Source organism: Rhopalosiphum maidis, chromosome 4, assembly GCF_003676215.2.
Source record: "Rhopalosiphum maidis isolate BTI-1 chromosome 4, ASM367621v3, whole genome shotgun sequence".
NCBI classification, from domain to species: domain Eukaryota; kingdom Metazoa; phylum Arthropoda; class Insecta; order Hemiptera; family Aphididae; genus Rhopalosiphum; species Rhopalosiphum maidis.
The window spans coordinates 5,235,071-5,256,120 of NC_040880.1; the positions used below are offsets into that span (position 1 = coordinate 5,235,071).

The window sequence follows — 21,050 nt, forward strand, 5'->3', positions numbered from 1 at the left end:
ATTATACTCCAGTTGAGTATTTTTGCTGTCGTTTTGAAGTCTTATAGAATGGCGTTAAGGGGACGCTACGCTATGTTTAATGGAAACTTCTCCCACTCCTTCACCCTCTCTTTGCTACATATATCTCTCACTTTCTTATCTCAGTGTTCTTCTGCAGATCGAAAATCTCCCGGGGATTCTGATGAAAATTGTTGTGTATGATACGGCTCGCGCGTGCGTATTACGAAATCTAGGCTTTGAGCTCAAAGCAGATAAAAACTACTGATTTTTTTCAGCCTCCTTTGTCGTTTGTTATTCTCGCGAATTCATTAAATAATGTCATATACATAAATAATCCGTTTAATATCGCAGTTTGGTTTCTTAGCAAGTTTATTTTTTTTCTGAGAATAAAACATTGTAATAATCAACTAAAAAATGTAAAATCTTGTGCTTGGATTTTTATGTATCTAATTTATATACTAAAACACGTGCAATGCGCATATGTAGAAATTAAGGTTAAATTACTGTTGAAACATTTAAATTAAATTCTTATACTATTAATCTCACAGTACGTAATTTGTTTAGAAACAAAAAAGTACACAGGCACCTAAAGTTATTTCTCTCTAATTAATTTCACTTTGTGTTTCCATTTTAATATGGTTTTTATTTTTGTTTTTTTTTTTACCTTCAAGTTTCAAAACTGTTGACCAATATATCATGATTAAATGATAAATATTATTACTTTTAGTTTTAGATTTGTATACTTTTTGCTAGTTCTTTTGATACAAAATACGTTTTTATCCGACAACCTAGACTTTTGAAGCTATTGAAACATTTATGAAAAACATGTTTCGTCGTATACGTTTTCCGTTGCATTTAAATAATATGATCCTTTTTCCATTAAGTATCCTATCCTTTGCCATTGTAACGTGTATATATAGAAACTTTCACGTATTCTATAAACATAATTAAATGAGTGATTAATAATGCTTTATACAACGAACCCCTTACAGGCTGGTTGAGTTTTAACAGAAAGCCCGAGTACAGGACAGCGATGACGACGGGTTATGACGGACATTGCCGCGTGCGACCATCCCTTTATTCGATTTTCTTTATAGTGTTTATGTGTCCCTAAATCATTCAAAAGCATTCCAAGCCACTTCACTTGTATTATGCGGCAACGGCATTAGCTATACATAGCTAGTTATTGTATTCTCGTGCATCCTGTCTTGCTTATATCAAACAGATTTGTCCATGTAAATGTATTAAGTAAAAACATCAGAGCGAAGGAGATATAACTGATAGAGAGAGAGAGAGAGAGAGAGAGAGAGAGAGAGAGAGAGTATTTCTCAAAAACTTAAAAAAAAAAATGTAACGTTCGTTAGTAAAATATTATTCCCGATTAATCCCGACGACCTTATACGTTATACATTAATACATTATCGATTTGCTCGATGCTATACATTATTTTTGGTATGATATAAATTCGCGTGTTTGTCAAACTTGACGTGGTCGCGACGCATAATAATATCATGGCAAAGTAACAGTCGCTGTAGCAGAATCAGGATCAGCAGTATATAGCAACGTGTTAGGTAATTTGTTGATTTTGGACACAGTTGTTGGAACTTTGCCGGCGTACACACACACACGCAGATCCGTAGTATATAAGATAGGTATTAGTATTAGTATTAGTATTAGTATTAGTAGTAGTAGTAATAGTAGTACACATTACGTACGATGTGTGCGGTCGTTGTAGTTTGGATTTTCGAGTAGCAGAAACGGAAAACGATAACGCATATTACGATAATAAAATTAATAACGTGGTAGTATATATATACCTACTATATATGCACTATAATAATAATATTATAATATATATGTATATGTATATATATACATATATATGTGTATATCGTATACTATGACTTTATTGTCGTATACGAAAATCTATATCAGCTGGTGTAGCTACCTACCTACGATTTATCCTATCTGTTATTATATTATTATGTATACCACCAACGTTGCCGCATCGTGCATACAGCATACATCGTGTTCGAAATGAAAAATATCGAATATCCAATTATGCGATCTCCTGGTACTGTATTAATAATAATAATGTTTCGGGAAAACTGTTTTAATTGGGACAAGTAACGAAATGCTATATATATATATATGTATTTTGTATGTATAATGTAAACGAAAATCTGCGCGCGATAGTATAATGTAATGTAGGCGCCTCGCCTAATCGGCATACGTACTAAATAATATATATTTTTTTAGTATTAATATTATATTATTACGATGAGTAGGTAGATACAAATTATTTAATAACGTAAATGCATGCGTTAACGAAGAAAATGTAATAACACGTTGCCGTGTTAGAAACCAAAAACCGTAGGCCGGTAATCGTAAACGACCGTTTTTACATTATTCAGCATTTTTGCACATTATATAATTAAACACAATAATAATAATTATTATTTTTTGTTTATGTTTATACATCAAGAGCACAAATTTAATACGTTTATCTTATATATTCGCTAAAAATGCAGTATTTTTAATTTTTTTATAGAAATATAAGACCGGTTAATACAATAAAATTGAAATTTTTAATATTAATTAAAGCCTTATATTTAATTAATACAAGTACTTAGAAGACTACTGTTAGTTTTGTACACATATTTTATATTTTATTCCTACAGAACCAAATTTGTTTAAAAATTTTTTATATAGTGTTTAATGTCTAATGGTAAGTAATATAATATTTTAGATTTTTGAACCTATGTATATTTTTTACGTATAAGTATGCTGTTTGTGTTGGGTTTCTATGCACGGTTGGTACATTGATATTAGATAATGGTCTAGTATTATAGTATTATAGTATTATATCCATGTTCAATTTTAAAAGTGAGATTATTATTTATGATAATATTTAAAGAAAAAAAGCTTTGTGGAATATTTTTTTCGCTGGTACAATATTCATTTCGCTGTACATGTATTTTATATGGTATCTTGAGTCGTTTTTTAGAATGATTTTTAATATTATATTTTTCGTTTTGTTTAATAGGTTATCGCTACTTTATAAATAGGCACCTCTTCGCATAGAAATATCATAATTAACTATAGACTGTATTAATGCTTGATACAGTAGTACAGTACTTAAATTTACTTAAGTTCTTAGGTATCAATATAGTTTTTTGAAAGCGTTAATTATTTTTATTTTTTACATGATTTGTTACGAAACTTAAGTGATTATTCCATTATGATTTATGACTATGGTGCATTTCTATACTTAAAAATGTAATTGTCTAAATATTTTAATAAGAGTTTAGTTTTACATGTACTTTGATTTAAAAAATTATTATCATAATATCACGCATGAATACTACATAGATTTGTTAGTTGTTATATTTAATGGAACAGAATTAACCTCATCTCAAGACTGAGCCCAAACAAAACATACAATATTGTCTGCTTATCTAACTACGGTTAACCATGTATATTAAAATAATTAATTCGGTTCATAATATTATTCATATGCATAAAAAAAATACGTATTTGATAGAGTGGTCCCTTATTTGAGTTACACCACATAATATTGAAGTTTCTTGACTTAATTCATTGTTTACTCGATATTTAATAAAATTATTTTTGTTAATACCATAGCATAATAATATAATATTGTTACTATACATCTGTACTAAGTACACACACACACACACACACACACACAAATCTTCCAACCTTTGGTATGCCGTACCAAAGGTACATTGTAACATTGCGGTGGCAGCGGCAGTGGTGGTGTTGGTCCATGCGCGTAATTGCTTCAATTTTGAACGTTAATATTAATACCTATTCTAATAAGAAAATGTTTATTATAGTGATAAGTACACTTCTATATTTATACTATGGAAATAATTATATGTATGTCGATACGGTCAGCTTTATATTGCGATTAGACATTGTATCGTTTATCAGAAAATATATCAAGAATAATATTATTCCTTTGCTGTCATCGATGTAAGGTACACAATGGTAATAGTATAGCTGCAGGGCGAGCGGTAATAATGATCGTGTCAGATGACTGCCGTTACCTGTAGACTTGTATTACGCACATAGCTATATAGCCCAAATCCGATTAATCTACATGTGAGCGCACCAAACATTTTGCAAGCTCATCAGACGCCGGTCGGTGCGTTTATATATAATCGTTTATGATATTTCAATTTTATAATAAATGATATATACATAGGTTATTTTGTATTTTGATATGAATACGAGTTTCCCAATAAATACATTTTTGATGGTTCTGTTAGGTAAGCTGTAAGTAGGTATTACATGTACTCGTGGAATAATAATATTCTTGTTCGGATGTTGTTTATTTTTTATTTATTTGTTTGTTATTGAACGAAAATACTACAAATCAGGATAACGTACAGACTACCGGAATGCCGATGTTGCGTTGCTAGATAAATTAATTAAATAAAAAACACAGTATGTACCCGTCGTAAAACCATAAAAACAATTAGCGGCTATAAAACGAAAATCGCGTCAAACGACCGCAACCGTTGTATAGTAATGTTATTATACTCGTAATAATCAGGCGGTGTTTAAAAAATGGTATTTTATGAGCGCCGATCATAACGGTTTATGATTTGTTCGTGAATTTTCATTGACTCGGTTTTTCAAACAATATTCATTTCATTCGGTCGTCTGCACCACCGCGCTTAATCTAATAATCTACTGGCGTGTGTGACCTCGGCCATTACAACGTTCTAAATTATGACGCAATTATCTAATCTGTAGTAAGTAGGTACTATACACTACGCGACTGTACGTGTTTATTACATATTTCTGTAATAAATTAATATATTTTTGTTTTCAAAGTAGACGCTTGTATCGGGCTCGCGCCCATTATCTAATTTTTAGTTCAATTTATGTAGTGGTATCATAGCATAGTGTTTCGTTTTTTCAAAATGTCGATTTCAATCGTACATATATCGTACAAATGAAGACGTCAGAAAGTTTTTGCATCCTCGGTTTGACGGCACACATAAATATTGCACTGACGATCGTAATAAACTCGCAATATCCACACATATTATGGTTTCGTGCCTTTGAAGAAGTGCCGTCCCAGGTACGTATATGTATATCGATTATCGACACGAAATATCGCAAGCTCTGTCGCTGTATAGTATTTTCTGCCGCCGAGACGAAGAAATTACGCGAAAACTCTCGACGCCACAAAATCATAATACAAAATCGTATTATATTAAAACGTATTTATATCGATGACACTGCACATATTTTTTATATTACGGATGCATATCAAAGCGACTATACACTCGTGGCTAATTCGTCATTGCATTGTGCACAGCGGTGACGTCTTTTGCGCGAGCTTTCTTCACAATATAAAATGTACAACGTCGTGACACAATTCGACGTTCGTCTCTGTTATTATGTTATTTCATTCTAACGTGTATAATATTATTGTCCGATGTTTCAAAGCGAAACAGCGGTTCCACGCGAAGTTCATGAAATATATATTATTTAAGCGGTGTATATGCGTTATAATAATGTGTTCGGCTAGACGGCAAGAAATTTCGTCCCTCTTTCTCTGAATAAAATATACGAACCAAAGGAGGAGTGTATTATAATAAAATATAGTTGTGTACAGTCGTATAACGGAAAGTGTATATATTATACAATGCGTTTTATGTGGAAAACTGAGTCGTTTCCTTTTTATTATTATACGATTTACCAAAATCAATTTTTGCCCGAAATGCTGGCCGCGAATTTTGTTGAACGTATATTTATATTATTATCATGTCGCTGACAAGTCGATTCGCAGAGGTGAACTTTTTTATGTAAGCGTTTTCTAGTTAAATCCAATGACGGGGTTTCTGGTTTCATCGGTACGTGTACACAGCCGTTTAAACCTATATTTTGTATACATGTACTGCTGTAAGGGCTTAAAGTATCCATTTGGTACGGCACAATACGCGATGAAAAATAGTCATAATGTTGTTCCGATCGGTCGCGGTAACGCTCATATTTTACAAAATAATAATATGATGTCGAAATAAAAATGGTTTATTTTAATTAATTAATTATTATAATCATTGTGTTTGTCGACATTGTGGTTTCTCCGCACACGAGCCCGTTGAATATTTTACGTTTAGCACCGGAACGAATAACATTGCACGTCGATCGATAATGACTAATGACCGCTGTTCCGCGAATAAAATTTATATTACCGGTCAATTAAAACGCACGTTGTGTATCAACCGTAAAATACATATTATTACAACAGTAATAACAAAATTTAAGTGCACTGTCAATCATGGACCGCATTGATAGGTCGACAGGAGGAGAAGCAGGTCATATGCTAGTCACTAGCAAATGGTTTGGCTTCGGTTCGACTAGCAACAGTATAATATAATATTACATTTTACGATGCAATGTAGGCTATTCAAATGATTATCAATTATCATTATTATTATAGCATCACCTACCTACTTAAGTTTGTGTTTTATATAATAATAACATCATAACAAATAACAATATTGTATTACACTCGAATCTTCTTTTGTATTTGATAAACTCGTTTCAATAATCTTGAAGTGTTGCATTAATGTAATTATTTCGTTATCGCAGTTGCAATTTAATCGTAAATAATATGCATAATTCATCATAATCACGTGATGGCTTCGTAAAATATTTGTTTTTACTTTTGTCTTATTCAAAAATTATTCAAATTTTTTTAATTAGCATAACGTTTTTTTCAATTCTTAATTTAATTTTTTTTCACGAAAACTTTTTCTGTGGTTAGTATCTAACTCAACATGATAACTATGCCTGCTTTTTATAATTTCTAACCAGTCGCATTTCCTAGCAATTAATATGCATATTAAAATAAATGTATTATAATTTGTACGATGTAAGTGGTAATCAAGATGAGCATAAAAATAGTAATTTTACAAACAAAATGAGGGACATCTATTTGGTTTTTAAACATATTTACGCGTCTATATTAAAATAGATTCCCGTCGTATAATAATATATAGTGTAATTAATATAGTGCTATTAAATTAACTCATTACCTATTTTTAATTTTGTTTTTGTGGCATCTACGGTAGTAATAATTTTAAGACCATACTTCAAACTCAACACAACGTATAGATACAACTTTTAATACGACGTTATGATGCTAGATAGTCCTTAAGTATTTATGTCACGTAGTCAAAAGGGGGAAAAAACTATCCGTTATAACTAAACATATCCTTTACTCGATTTTTGAACTTCGTAACGTTGAGTTGAGGGGATTTTTAAAATCTAATTTTAGTGGTCATCTTTATGCGATCGTTCAATAAATCTTCAGTCATCGAAGAAAAAAATACTTGTAGCTATAGCTAAAAAATAATTTTGTATCAAAAGCTCGAATTTGCACAAATAACAACCAAATATTCGTTTATATAAACAGTTACAAAGAAAAGAGTTTTTGAAACATATTTTATTTAGGTTGTTCCACAACATTGTTTGTTTAAAATTAGCTCGAATTTTTTTAACTCGAAAAATTATTATAAAAAATACGAGTTTTTAGTTTATAATTACATTAATAAACTGTAGTTTTTGTGTTAACACGCTGTTTGTCATTTTATATATTCATTCTTGTTTTTTAAAACTAATTTCAAATTTACACGGAATGTGTGTTTTAAAATTATTTTTATTATCATTAACGCTATTTTGTATTTAATAATAGTTATTTCCCCCCAAGTACTATGAGCTGTAGTGAGAGTTGTCTGATCTCTGATGTATATTATTATATTTTTCTCTACGTCATTGTATGTCTCTATTCGGTTATGAATATCCACGCAGAGGGGTGTTTTCTCTACAAAAGGACTTTTTCGTCAGCCCCGTAATTAAAAATATCACGTGACACCGCTGGAGTCTTAATCAAAAATGTCGCTTGTAAATTAATGCGTACAAACAATACGCTGAGGAAAAAACAAAAAATAATAAGGTCTCTACCAACGCCAATTGGCATCTGTTTTTATTTTTACGAATTTCACTTTATTTTGTTGTGTTGTCTATATCAAAAAAAAAAAATATATATATTGTTTTGTTTCAAGACATTAATCGAAAATTTCGTTTTTATTCGAATATATCAAAATGTGGGTTTAATAACATAATGTGAATCCAGTTATTTTACTGAACAACAATACCTTAACGAATTGTTAAGTAATCATTTATGGTATAAATATTATATTTTGTTAACGTTCTTGTTGTCATGGTACAAACTTACTAAGATTTAGATTAGAGATGTAATTAATGAAAACGTGGTTTATATACTTCCATCTACACATATTAATATTATTTAGCTTATTTTATCTAAAATGTGTTTACCAATGTCTAAAGAAATGAAATGATGACATTTTTAATAAATAAAAAATGTATACATCGTAGATATGGAATGATGTTTGTCCAATTATAGTATACTCAGCATGTTAATTCGGATAAGTCTAAAAGTTTTGTTTTATCTCGTTTTTAATAGCAAAAAAAGTTTATTTTATATTTTGTTTTCATCCTTTCTAATACAGGTTGACACTGGATTTTATAGTTTATTGACTAACTTCACCCTTTTTTTAGTATACATCTCTGAGATTTTAAAACTTGGTATTTTATCGTTTTCATTATGATCAGTCACGTAGAGTTTTTTTTTTTTAAATGATGGAATTAAAAAAAATCTGACGTGAAACTTTTTTGTTATTTTTATAAATAGTTTTAAACCCTTTATTTAAAATTTTGTTTATTTTCTTTAATAAATCTGATCGATTTTCGAACAATAAATTATATTTTCCATTGGTTAGGTTTTCATTGATCTTATAACTCATATATATTTGGAACAAAACGTATAATTTTAAAATCAATAAACAATATTCTTTAAAACCATGTGTAATTTATTTTTAACAAAATGTTTCAAATATTCGTATTTTTAACACAATCTTTCTCGTTATTTATAACTTGTGAATTTTAACAACTTAATTTATTTTAATGTTTCAACAACAAACTGAAATACAATGTTTTATTATTCAAAATAAATGTTGGTTTTTTTGTATATTTTTAATATCGATTTTGTGCTCCATGACGAAAAAACATTTAATATGAATAATGTCTATAAATCTGTATAGGGTGTACTTAAAAAAATGCAAAATCAGAAAACCCAATAACCCATGTTCAACACAAACACATATTATAATATCTTAAGACCATATTCTATTAATCACTTTGAAAAATAAAAAATAAAAAAATGTATCTTGGCTTCGTTTTAACAGATTACATAAGCATTTTGTGCACTTGCCACTGAATTCTGTATAATAGGGTTTCGTTGAATACAAATGATATGCCATGCCGTGGGGTTTCTGTTTAAATACATTATTATAAACAAATATTTTTTTTTTTTTTAGTTGCATTTTATACGTTAAAATATTCTTCGTGTTTATGTTTAAGTAATCACGTGATGAATAGTTTGATGTAAACAGCTAAACGTCGAACGCGTTTTTTTTATCCACAGCGCAACTGTATATACAGTGCAAGGAGTAATGTTTTGAGTGGGTACCTCCTATATTATATTATATTTGGAATTTTCGTTTTCAACACGTTTCCACGTCAATGGAACAAGAGTGACACGCAAATTTTGAAATGGCATACCGCATGAACTATATTATGCCAGAACTATAAAAACTATAGATCAATTTAAAAACCCAGTAAACACGATTTTTGTTTGTTGTCCTCAAAACCAATTTATAGGATGTCAAAAACTACTAAAACTATGCCTAAAATAATCTTAACCTCATCAGAACCCACATTTGTATCATACTTTAGAAACCGGAACAAATGTTTTGAGACTATTCGAAGCATTTTCCTGTGTCAATAGCTATATTTTAGATCGGTTTAAGTAAGTTATTATTTGTATTTTTTTCACTGCAGATATTTTTACTGGAAAAATCTTGTAAAAGTTCCATTTTCTGGATGTCAATAATAATATGCGCAAACGTGGAGTACACGACAACAATATATGCGTGAAACATCAACCTTAAATAATAATAATAATACACTTTATAGATCGGTGTGATTCATCGATCCATAAACACAGTAATCGCAGGCGATTTCGACGGAAAGTTTCTTTTGCTTTTCGATTGTAAACAGAAGACTGGCAACTACACATACACATATTATTATAATAGTCAATGTTAGTATATAAGGGGCTCCGAAGAAAACTTTACGTCGCACCCATTTGTCGTGCCCAAGACCGGCGGCACATATATACGAGTTCGATTTTTCAAACTGCTTCTTCTAGTTTTTCCCTACGACTACCGAGGGGGTCGTTGAGCAATTTGGTGTATGTGCCGGGTAGGGGAGATGTTGCATAGCCCACTTGCTGCCGCCCTTTCCCGCCGACGTTCACATTTATATATATATATCGCTGTGGCGTCTTCAGCCCCGACACGCACAGCTACCCCGCTGTCGCACCCTATGCCGCAGTGTAAACGGTAACGCGACTACCGGTACACACCGGAGATTTGATTTAACGTTATCGCACGACACACTGCGCGAGTCCATCAATCCGTGAACACTAAACCCGTACCGACGGCCAATCCCGTAATCGCATTCATCGATTCGGCAACGACCATATAGGTGTATAATACGCGTGTACATGACCTTTCTAACGTGTATCACAAGTGCACGATATCAAGGAAAAAAGTCCGATGGCAAAACAAAAACACTACTGAATACAATAATTATAAAATTCGATTGTAATATCCTAAAAAACCTCAAAGTTTATATTAACTAATTAAGTATTAGGGGTAACCGGATTTATACAATAAACAAAACTTTTTATCGTATGATAATGAACGTTCTGCAGGTTCTGATGAACGATTATTTTTGTTATGGACAATGGTTTGCGTTATGATAGAAAATTTTCAATTGCTATAAAAGCAATTGCGTATAATACATTGATAAAGAAATAAAATCTTCTAAATCGTGACAGTCGAAAAATGTCTAACATAATAGCTTGCATAATGATCTTATGTACAATGATTCCATTTTTTTGGTTTTGTTTTCTTTTATTTATATACACAGCGAGTGAATCAAAACGTATTTTTTCGATTTAAACACAAGGAAGCCATCGCCTCTCAAAGTTTTGACATCGAAATCTGTATATTATTAAAAAGCACTACGAGTTTAGCGTTTTTCCTTTTTTTTTTTAATGAATTTGATTCTCTGCAAGAATAAACTTTATAAATTCGATTTTTTTCTCCACGCAAACACATTGTATAGCATACCTATTACTGTTATTGTGACGGTAAATAAAATACATGTATAATACGTACTTATTTGGTAGTTTGATTACCATTTCGTTTCGAATCGTTGGAAACGTGCAATCATTTTTTTTAATTTGTACCATCTTACTGTTTCAAAATTGCACACGAAAAACTGGCTAACCTAGTTGTTTAATTAGTGAACGAAGGTCGTTTTATTATTTATTTTTTCAATATTTATTTATTGTTATTATTTTTTTTTCGTGGGCTCCGTGTTCCGTGGAGAATTTGGGAAACTAACCAAACATTTCCACAATTTGGCACATCTGTAGGTACGTATCAGAAATTGTTTTGTTTTACTCTGCGTTGTTTGATTTCTATTCGCTCCAATAAACACCTGTATCCCGTAAACAACTATTAGTGTTGGAAAGCAGCCTGATTTTTCCATTTTTTTTTTTAACTTTATTTTCATTTTCCTTCTGTACATAGTGAGGAACAAGATAAAGTATACTATATCTTTATTAATAAACAAGGTTGCAAGATCTATTATATGATGTAATATCATTATTTTAAGTTTAATTTTACAATTACTTAAAAATAAAGTTTTTAAATACTATCAGAATTTGGTTCTTATTATTAAGTAAGATAAATTTCATATTTTTTAATATAAATTGATTCAACTTTAATAATTTTTAAATTCATAAAAATTTATTTTGACATTTAAATTTTAAAATAGACATTTTTTTGAAATCAAAATACTAAATAACTACTACATACTAAACTTACAGTAGTATATTATACGTACATTATACATAGGCTTAGAAATATTTTTAATGTTTCAACTATTTAAAATCCGTGTTATATAAATAAGTAATAATAACTATATAATTTAAATAACGCAATGAATTATAAACATAAATCTTTCAATTTGTTTTTACATTATTTAAGATAATAAATTTAATTTTATAATTGACGTTTAATACAAAGTTATATTATCCGAACCTCTAATTAAATTTGTTCTTATCAATTTACGTGTGGGCCAGACGTTTTCTAAAAAAAAAAAAAAAAAATGTAAACTTTAGATGACTCTATAATTCAATTCAAACTTTATCATTAGGTTTAGTATTTTTATTGAGATATTTTTTTTCATCGCTATAATTATTGATTTAAAAAGTTTTGGATTGTAGCGAACCAATATAGCATCTATTTCATAGGACTTAGAATCTGTCAACTTGGATATTTAAATTTAAAAAAAACATTCATGTACAATGACGTATTAGTTCATGTAAAAAAACAGATTGACAAGAAAAGATTACACGCTATATTTTTTTTATTGTAGGCATGATAAGTTTAATATTAGAGTGTTTAACAAATAACCAACTAATAATAAAACATTACATAATGGTTTTTGTAATATAATACATTGTATTATTGTTGCAATGAATTTAATGCAATCAGTACCTAGCGGATAAAAATCCTTTTTCCTAATTCAATCCTATTTTGGACATTATTTCAAACTATTATGCCAATCATTTATGCACAAAATTTTAAGATTTATCCTTGAATCATTTTATAGAGATATAGCCACTTCTCTAACTTTGTATTTCCATAATATGATGCTTGGTATATTATAATAATATAGAATAGTAAATTTGTACTGCATAGATAAACACATATGACACGTAAAACGATGATTTTATACCATACAAATTCAAAAATCATGACTTCATTGATAGTAAAGCTGATAGTTATGATCACTTCTTTTATCATAAACTGTAATGTAAAATAAGTATGTGCATTTTATCGTTATAGATACTATGAAAGCCTAACACATTTTTGTAAGAACTTACAGTCTCACTATTTCTACTTCTATTTATATCTTAATTTATAACGCGTAAGCTTATTAGATTGCCTACATTTATAAGTTAAAATTATATAGTAACTTTATATATAATAGGCACCAACTACTAGACAAAAGTGTTTAAAAGTATAGCTAATAAAAATATAATAGTTGTCTGTGTCATCAACGAGTTGGCTGCTTCAACAAAATAATTATTTTATTTTATTTCTATAAGTGAATATTATTATTATTATGTATATATTAAAGGGATATTTTGTTTAAAAAGAGAAAAACCATTAGCATTTTACCTATATATATTTGATACAAATAACTATAGCGGTATAAACGGGAGTGAGCCAAGAATATTATCGTTTTTCGATTTCTGCTTATTGTTTATTATATCCATTTAATAATGATAATAGTTAATACAATCGATGTCTAATGTACGATAAAGTCCGAAATGAAAGTTCTCTGCAAAACGATAGTTGGTGGGTGGAAGTGAGGCGGAATAGTATTGTGGAAATGAAATCCACTCGAGACAGTCATACCACGTAAAACATAATATATTGTGTATTTGTGTCCTATGCAAAATTAATATCCGTAGAGTATTATTTATGATACAAAAATTTCATCATCGATGTATCAGCAGTTATTTACACAGCTCGTCATCATCTAGTGTTGTCTGTTTATTGATGTAGAGTTGAATCTTAGCATACCATAATTATTTAATTTATTCTAAATAAAAAGTAAAAATTAAAAGCCAAAATTTAGTCACATAAATTAAAATTTTATATAAAAAGAAAATGAATATAAATTGTTGACAATTTTTATGTATGTGATTATATTTTTTTATAACAAATTTATTTACTCTCAATACTGCCCTGTATTCGAAGTAATTTCATAATATAGAAATACTACATACAGTATATATGTAGTATATATAGTATTCATAAAAAAATCGATTCTGTGAAAGTCAAGTGAATACAAATCAGACCATAGTATTATATCAATACAGTTTTCACCCGGTTCGATGGCCGTTTTTAAGTTTTCAATTGCATCGTCTCACTGTGGTTATTAAATAATTAATGATTATCATTCAATGTCGTCTCAATAACCATAAACGTGTATAATACTTTATGCGCGTTCGGATTTCGACGCTATTTGGCTCGACGTCTCTTTTTTAATCGCGTGCGGACGCGCGTCTAAACGATCAAGAACGATCCGTGTATGCGTCGGGGAACGGGGGTTTATAATTAGCGGTATAACCGAATGAATGTCACGACTGAGCAGTCATCGTCGTCGTCATAGTCATTGTCACACACGCAAGTCGAAAAGTAATAATAATAATGATGATGATGATGATGATGATGATGATGATGATGATGATGATGATGATGACGATGATGATATAATATGTGGCCTGAACAAACGACGACGAAGACGACGATGACGAAGAAGACGCCGCCACTGCCAGTCGCGCAAGTCGAAATCGCGCCCTTCGTCGCCGCACTCCCATTCGAGTTTATTTCTGTTTTCCGTTTTGGCAATGACCCAAATCTTTTTCTCTCTTGTCATCACCACTACCGTGGATTTTTCTCCTCTCCGTTATTATTATTACATTTTTTTTCATCGTCGACTCCTCCTTCCTCCGTCCAAACGATATATTTAATACATATGTAGTGCGTACGCGTGTGTGTATGTGAAACGGCCAAAGCCGCCACCGACCACACTCGGAAAAATATATATACGTTGTATCATTACGTGCGTGTCGTAAACAAATATCTTTCGACGACGAAGACGACGATCCCGGCGAGCGTATATAACATGTACACGCAGTCGACGTTCATACATCACCATAAACTCAGTTCATATAAATTATAATACAACGCTGCTTACGCGTTTGCTCTGTTGAGAGTGTGGTACATTTGAGTTTCGCCTTATCCTGCTCCCACTGCCAACACGCGTTTGACTTTGTTTTCAAACGCGTTAATGTTATATGCATGCGCGTGTGTTATGTGTATATGTGTTTATGACCAGTGGAGTAGGAAACCTTGCCAGAACCTCCCCGGGTAGACTCATATCAAAAAACGCACTTTAATACACTTTTTTAATGTTGTCAGTTGTGAGTTTGTGGGTGATCCATACCGTGGTTATCGAAACGAGTGGCAGTTATCATTATCCTATGGTCCGTGTGTTCTTTCAGTAATATGTATACAACTCGGGCGAGTAGTTGGATGTTGGGTGATGTACAAATAATAAATAATTATCAATTTAATACAAATTAATTTATCTATAAATAGCACAAAAAAAACCGAAATATTTTAAATGTTTTTATGTCTAGTAATTACTAATATGAATGAATATTCGGTAGAAATTTCAAAACTCTACAGCTGTATATTAATTTTTAGTTAGGTATAAAAAAAATAAAAAACAAATTTTTCTTAAATGAGTTTTTTGTAGAAATTTCAGGTTTTCCGAATTTTTTTATTGTTTTTTTGGAATTTTTAAAATCGTAATATTTTTATTTTTATCCCAAAAATACTAACTATAAATTAAATTTTCTATGATTTACTACTCTCTTGAAATGGAAATTTAAATTTTTTTTATATTGTAGTGCCAAACAATATCTTTTTTAATTTTTTAGACAAATTATAATTTGATATTAACCAAAAATTGGAAATATATGTGACTCTCTGATTAAATGTTGATGATGTACTGGTGTAAATTATGTACTTAGAGAACATAAGAATGATTTTCATTTATTATTTTATATTTAATAGTAAATTCGATAATTTTGTGTAAATAGACAGATCTACAAAAATATTCTTAGCAACGCATATTATTTTGAGAATAACCGCCACTGATTGAATCGTTATTGTTTTCAAGTCTTATCCAAAAATGTTCATAAAAGTCCATGTTTTTGAAGTTTTTATGATGTTAATATTGCTTCCAAAATCGTTATATTAATGAGAAAACGAAATTTATTCAAATTTACCATGAATGTTCACGGCAAAAATATTATGGTTGTGATGTATGATGTACTGTGTTTGTGAATCGACAAGGATCTTTTAGACCAAGCGTGTATTTAGAATCCATAGAGTGTATTCGTTGCAAACGGATTTTATTATTTCGGTTTTAACTTTTTTTTCATTGATTTGATAATTGCTTATTATTGTTTCTACTTAAGAGTAGAAATTATAGGTATACTTTACATCGTTTGATTTACAACATATACAAATAAGATAATAAATGTGTATAAATTGACATGTACATCGCATTCTGACAAGTATCGTGGACTTTATTCCCTTCATAATGTGTATTATTTGCAGTGTCGTGGGTACAACGTTTACGTAGCCAAAGCCGATTGCCCACGGCTCGCTTGAAATCGATTCGTCACAATAATAACGTCGGAAACATATTATACATAATACATATATATTATGTATGACCCATCATCCGCCGTTTTACTTAGATAAGAGAGATAGGTACGTGTGAATATTTACGTAGTCGAAATAAATTCGTTGTCGTCCGTATTTGGAGTCTCTAACGCCGAAAATCATTTAAGTCTAAAGCCTTAACCACCAACTACCACGATTTCAATTAAGCTCGTGTCATCGTTTTTTCTGACTGTTCAAAGTAGAGTGATTTCGACTTGAGTGTATATATATATATATATATCATTTTTTTCTTTAACTAATTAATTTGTAAATTTATAATTTATTGAAACAAAATAAATAAAACCTTTATACTTGCTATAGTTGTTTCACACAAAACGAAATTGCATTTGAACCTTAATTTAAAAAATACACAATATTTATACATATATATTATAATCATTGAATATAAACTTATACTAAATTATCTAATATATTATTCTAATACATATTTCTTTAAAAAGAAATAAGAGTATTTAATCGTCATTTTTATAAACTTATTATTATTATTATTAAATAAATATGACAAAATTGGTTAGTGCAGACATTTAGTTTATAAAAAAAACTATGGAAGTTAATTAAAAATATCGATTGATTTTTTAAATTTATATTTAAACTCGAAAATAAAACAAATAAAAACAATACAAACTATGATAATACATGTTTTTCAAAGTAAACGTAAACCCACATTTACGTTAACTTTTAAATAATCTATCAACTTGTTTGTTTCTTGGAGTACCCATTTAAAATTCATTCGCAAAAGGTATTAAAAGTAATTATTTCACATGAAAATAATATATTTTTCAATTTACTGACTATCAACTCTTATAATAATATAATTTAAAAAAATATATAATTTATTTCAATCAATATTGGTTAATATTTGTTCAACAACATAGAATTAATAAAAAACACATTTAAAAAAATAGTAATTATAACATTTTAATATTATTGTTTTAATATTGAATAACGTATAGTTCTCTCTCAGAATTTAAAAGTGTAAAAATGACCAAACATTTTTGGTTTACCAGTAATACTTCAAACATCACAAAAAAAAATTAATTATAATTATGTTTAATAATAATAGTTCTTGAAAAAAAATCTTGATTTTGTTAAGTAATGAAAATGTTTTATGTTGAAACTATGTATGTAATTTGTGTATATTTCTAAATTATCTAATGAAGACGTTTTGAAGTACGTACCTGTATAATAATGTACATTCTTTAATAGGTTCATGGACGTATAGAGTTAGCCGGGAGAAAAATGTAATTATCGTTTATCCAAATTAAAGCTACCTATTACTTTTATTTCACCCACAGGGGTAATTCTGATTTTAATTTTTTAATTTTAATTTGGAAAATTGCGGATAGAGAATTAACATATTAAAAGTATAATCTATTGTTCATATATAAGACAATCACAAAAAATCGTTTGATTCAAAACTGTGCAAGTTTTATATTAATTATAAAGATTGTATTTTAGACACATAACTCTTACAAAACATACAGTAAATTTATGCCTATATATATTTTTATTCAACGAGTAGATAATAAAAAGATAATAATAATATATGATAACAAACGTAGTATATTGTGGTTTATGTTCGTGATAAATCAATATGACGTGTTGGAGTATAATTTTTTCCAAGAATAGGCATTTGCACGTCAACAAAAACGATTTGGCAGCATTTTCACATAAAGCAACTCTTTCTAGCCCATCACTTTGAATAATGGTTTTTTACGATTTTAATTTTGAAAACAGATTTTAATTTTTCGATGAAGTTTGTTGAAAATAGCTTGAAGTATGCATGTTTTTCACTGTCGTCGTTTTTCTGGTTACTAATGGATTAGTCCAAATAGTAAAAGAAAATATATAAATCGGAAAATGGGTTCACTCGTTCTAATTATTCGTCTTGTACTGTACAGTTCATTTGGGAATTAAGATACACAAAGCTAACTATTCTATTATGTAATTTTATTCAGTTTAAAATCGATATTATACTGTAGCCTGTAATTGTTTAATAAAAAAAATGTACACCCATAGGACTTAACCTACCTAATATTATTATTTGTTGAAAATAAACCTTTAACATGATATTGTAAAACTTAAATAACGATATCTCGAGTTTTTAATTTTTAAGTAATTATTAATTTATAATAGACATAATTTATTTTTTCAATGTGTTTATCATGTAATATACAAAACTATAAATTTAATATAAAAATGTTTTATCTAATTTGCACAGTTTCATTAAAAGCAAAATGAACCAAAAAAAACGTAGAAATAAACGTAATGATAAATGTAGTTTTTTGCATACAAACAGTTCATTAGGTCATTGCAAATTGAATTACCCGCTATACGTATAATAATTCAATTGGACATTTTTAATCAGGACAGCTAATAATAATGTCTCGTTAAGTTTATAGAAAAAGTATAAATAAAACTCGGGTCGAATATTTTTGGTATGGTTAAGAAATTCATTTGTGAATAATTTACGTCATGTATATTTTAGCTCTAAAATCAATTCGACGTGAATGTCGGGGTTAACGGTAGTATAGCGGAATACTATTTAGTGAACATTGTTGTACAATTATTTGCAGCAATCCTACATTTCCACACAATGTATTATACTTAATAACCTTAAATAATTTGAAAATAACTCCATGGGATAATCGGTATATAATACTTTTCAAAAATATATAATACTTGAAATTCTTTATATTTCCATTATGTAATAACGTTATGTAGTTATTATACATATTATGAAACATAAAATAATATATATAAGTACAAATAAAATACTACGGTTAGGGTTATTGGTCCCAATATTCTTTTCTTTCAGAATAAATTAATATGTATATTGTATATTAATACTATATTATAATATTTATACGTTTCCTTTATAAAGTCAATTTAAGATTTTTTATCGTCAAATTTTCTTCATTTTCATAACAAATTAAACATTCACTAATACTTTCTTATTATAATTTTGGCTAGGGATGCTTTTGACGTACGAAATACGAATACGGTTATCGTCGTGATGCGGCACAAGCATATTGTGTAGAAATCAGAGGAGTAGTTCTGTCAGATTTTTTTATGCGCAGATAATTTTTTTTCAAGCTCTCGTTTAATGCTTCCAATCGTTTATGTCGAGAATTGTATAATTTCTTCATCTGCCGTCCAACGTTCGTACATTTTGGTTGATCTATCGGTTTTTTTTTCGTCGTAAACACACGTTATATTATTATAATTTTGCAACCAGCCATAAAATATGTATACGAATTCGGAAACAGCTATACTACGTATATTATATCTGTGTTACACGCAACACCGCGTACAACTCACTTAGCGGATTTAACATTATCTACGAGCACACGTGGCCCGCAGGTAAACATAATATAACGATAATTCGAGCAACGCATTTACTAATATACAAAATAATATTATAAGCTCAAGATAAAAACAATAAGCCCACTGCTGTACAGTATTATTATAATACGAACACACTTTACGGTCACCATAAATCATAGCAATAAAAATATAAAATATTATACGTAGTGATATTATTGTATGCATTGTGTATTCTATACAGTGGGCGATGTAAATGCGGAGAAAAAAATACTCGGGCGGCCGCGAGATTGATCGTGTGCTGGCGTAAGTCCTATTTCAGAAACCGATGTAGAAAAAAATTATATTTATTTATAAATTATATATATAGGTAATACAATTTATTATTATTTCGTTATTTTTATAATGTTCTATTAAAACATGTATATTGTGATGAACGGCGGTGTTTTCGTTCCAACGTGTGGCGCAATTTAATTAGAGAAGACCGCTTATTGCTTCTACGGCCCGAGGGTAACGTATATGAAAGGGTGGTTAGGGACGTAAAAGGTCCGCCGGAACGACACGACGGTCTTCGACATATCGACTGTAGCACTGCGAAACGTTTTCAGACGAATTTGTGGCTACATACGCACTAAACCGAGGACGGGGCGGAAAACACGGTCGGCGTATATCGAAATGATGAAAACAAACGGCACGAGAGAGAACACCATCAAAGGTTTCCTATTATTCTTTTTTTCCTGTTTCGAATGAAAAACAAAATCCAAACTAATCACGATTGTGGATTAAAAGGAGAGATGCGACGTCGTGTACTATATATATATATACGCGAATACACAACATGTCTTGGTCGGCGCTCCTTTAATGTATCCGCCACAAGTGTACATATAATGTGTGTGTGCATACCACCACCGCAAAATCCGTTAGTTATATTATTCTCAACGTCTCCAGACCAACAGCAAACACTTGTTTTCCGAATAATTGACATTTTACGCTGGCCGGGAGTACGTGACCTCCGTTTTCGTCAGCAATCCGTACCAGTGGCAATGGCACGGCGTCACCTGTGGCGAAAACTAGACTCTGGCGCATTTAACGATAATATGATTTCCGCCCACGTTCTTCGTCGTT

At 29.9% G+C, this 21,050-nt stretch overlaps 1 protein-coding gene across 16 annotated transcripts in view; it reads left to right on the plus strand.

The window, feature by feature from the left end:
* The window catches only part of LOC113560339 (CUGBP Elav-like family member 1), a 169,301-nt gene that overhangs the window by 22,762 nt on the left and 125,489 nt on the right, over positions 1-21,050 (plus strand). Inside the window, exon 1 of one of the 16 annotated variants that reach the window (XM_026966161.1) lies at positions 4,856-5,116. The exons of the other annotated variants lie outside the window; for them this stretch is intronic. The gene's annotated coding sequence lies outside the window, so the exon portion shown is untranslated. Of the gene's footprint in view, positions 1-4,855; positions 5,117-21,050 lie in introns of those variants that run through there. 16 annotated transcript variants of the gene reach the window in all.